Consider the following 3995-nt stretch of genomic DNA (forward strand, 5'->3'; position numbering starts at 1 on the left):
CGCAATACTAGGATAACGTTATACGATATATCGTTATACTACATAACGTTATACGTATTATCGTAATACCATATAACGTTATACGTTATATCGTAATACCGTATAACGTTATACGTTATATCTTAATACCCCATAAAGTTATACGTTATATCGTGACACTACTTAGCGTTATACGATATATCGTAATACCGTACACCGTTATACGTTATAACGTAATACCATATAACATTATACGTTATATCGTAATACTACATAACGTTATACGTTATATCGTAATACCATATTACGTTATAAGTTATATCGTAATACTACATAACGTTATACGTATTATGGTAATACCATATAACGTTATACGTTATATCGTATTACCATATAAAGTTATACGTTATATCGTTATACTACATAACGTCAAACGTTATATCGTAATACCAAATAACTTTATACGTTATATCGTAATACCAAATAACGTTATACGTTATATCTCAATACCACATAACGTTATACGTTATATCGTAATACTACAATACGATATACGTTATATCGTAATACCGTATAAGGCTATACGTTATATCTTAATACGACATAACGTTATACGTTATATCGTAATACTACAATACGATATACGTTATATCGTAATACCGTATAACGTTATACGTTACATCGTAATACCGTATAACGTTATACGTTATATCGTAATACTAGGATAACGTTATACGTTATATCGTAATTTCGTATAACGTTATACGTCATATCTTAATAGTACATAACGTCATACGTTATACCGTAATACTACATAACGTTATAGGTTATATTGAAATGCCATATAACGTTATACGTTATATCGTATTACCATATAAAGTTATACGTTATATCGTTATACTACATAACGTCATACGTTATATCGTAATACCACATAACGTAATACGTTATATCATAACACCAAATAACGTTATTCGTTATATCTTTATACCACATAACGTCATACGTTATATAGTAATACCACATAACGTAATACGTTATATCATAACACCAAATAACGTTATTCGTTATATCTTTATACCACATAACGTTATACGTTATATCGTAATACTACATAACGTTATACGTTATATCGTAATACTTCTTAACGTTATACGTTATAACGTAATGCCTTATAACGTTATACGTTATTTCGGAATACCATATATCATTATACCATATTATGTAATACCATATAACGTTATACGTTATATCGTTATACTACATAACGTTATACGTTATATAGTAATACCATATAACGTTATACGTCATATCCTAATACCGTATAAGGTTATACGTTATATCTTAATACCACATAACGTTATACGTTATATCGTAATACTACAATACGATATACGTTATATCGTAATACTACAATACGATATACGTTATATCGTAATACTACAATACGATATACGTTATATCGTAATACCGTAAAACGTTATAAGTTACATCGCAATACTAGGATAACGTTATACGATATATCGTTATACTACATATCGTTATACGCTATAACGTAATATTATATAACGTTATACGTTATATCGTAATACCACATAAGGTTATACGTTATATCGTTATACTGCATAACATTATACGTTATGATTTTATACTATATAACGTTATACGTTATTCCGTAATACTACATAACGTTATAGGTTATATCGTAATACTACTTAACGTTATACGTTGTAACGTAATGCCTTATAACGTTATACGTTATGTCGTAATACCATATATCGTTATACCATTTTATGTAATACCATATAACGTTATACGTTATATCGTTATACTACATAACGTTATACGTTATATCGTAATACTGTATAATGTTATACGTTATATCGTAATACCGTATAACGTTATACGTTATATCCTAATACCACATAACGTTATACGTTATATCGTGACACTACATAGCGTTATGCGATATATCGTAATACCGTACACCGTTATACGTAATACCGTAATATTACATAACCTTACACGTTGTATCGTAATACCATGTAACGTTATACGTTATATCGTAATAAAACATAACGATATACGTTATATCGTAATACCGTATAACGTTATACGTTATATCGTAATACTAGGATAACGTTATACGTTATATCGTAATTTCGTATAACGTTATACGTCATATCTTAATAGTACATAACGTCATACGTTATACCGTAACACTACATAACGTTATAGGTTATATTGAAATACCATATAACGTTATACGTTATATCGTATTACCATATAAAGTTATACGTTATATCGTTATACTACATAACGTCATACGTTATATCGTAATACCACATAACGTAATACGTTATATCATAACACCAAATAACGTTATTCGTTATATCTTTATACCACATAACGTCATACGTTATATAGTAATACCACATAACGTAATACGTTATATCATAACACCAAATAACGTTATTCGTTATATCTTTATACCACATAACGTTGTACGTTATATCGTAATACTACATAACGTTATACGTTATATCGTAATACTTCTTAACGTTATACGTTATAACGTAATGCCTTATAACGTTATACGTTATTTCGGAATACCATATATCATTATACCATATTATGTAATACCATATAACGTTATACGTTATATCGTTATACTACATAACGTTATACGTTGTATAGTAATACCATATAACGTTATACGTCATATCCTAATACCGTATAAGGTTATACGTTATATCTTAATACCACATAACGTTATACGTTATATCGTAATACTACAATACGATATACGTTATATCGTAATACTACAATACGATATACGTTATATCGTAATACTACAATACGATATACGTTATATCGTAATACTACAATACGATATACGTTATATCGTAATACCGTATAACGTTATACGTTACATCGCAATACTAGGATAACGTTATACGATATATCGTTATACTACATAACGTTATACGCTATAACGTAATACTATATAACGTTATACGTTATATCGTAATACCACATAAGGTTATACGTTATATCGTAATACTGCATAACATTATACGTTATGATTTTATACTATATAACGTTATACGTTATTCCGTAATACTACATAACGTTATAGGTTATATCGTAATACTACTTAACGTTATACGTTGTAACGTAATGCCTTATAACGTTATACGTTATGTCGTAATACCATATATCGTTATACCATTTTATGTAATACCATATAACGTTATACGTTATATCGTAATACCATATTACGTTATACGTTATATCCTAATACTACATAACTTTAAACGTTATAACGTAATACCATATAACGTTATACGTTATATCGTAGTACTACATAACGTTATAGGTGATATCGTAATACTACGTAACGTGATACGTTATATCGTAATACCATATATCGTTATACCATATTATGTAATACCATATAACGTTATACGTTATATCGTTATACTACATAACGTTATACGTTATATCGTAATACCATATAATGTTATACGTTATATCGTAATACCGTATAAAGTTATACGTTATATCTTAATACCACATAACGTTATACGTTATATCGTGACACTACATAGCGTTATGCGATATATCTTCATACCGTACACCGTTATACGTAATACCGTAACATTACATAACGTTATACGTAGTGTCGTAATACCATGTAACGTTATACGTTATATCGTAATAAAACATAACGATATACGTTATATCGTAATACCGTATAACGTTATACGTTATATCGTAATACTAGGATAACGTTATACGCTATATCGTAATAGCGTATAACGTTATACGTTATACCGTAAAACTACATAACGTTATACGTTATATCGTAATACCATATTACGTTATACGTTATATCGTAATACTACACCAAGTTATACGTTATAACGTAATACCGTACACCGTTATACCTTATATCTTAATACCACATAACGTTATACGTTATGTCGTAATACTACATGACGTTATACGTTATA

Source organism: Bombus pyrosoma, unplaced genomic scaffold (genome assembly GCF_014825855.1).
Source record: "Bombus pyrosoma isolate SC7728 unplaced genomic scaffold, ASM1482585v1 HiC_scaffold_4719, whole genome shotgun sequence".
NCBI lineage: Eukaryota > Metazoa > Arthropoda > Insecta > Hymenoptera > Apidae > Bombus > Bombus pyrosoma.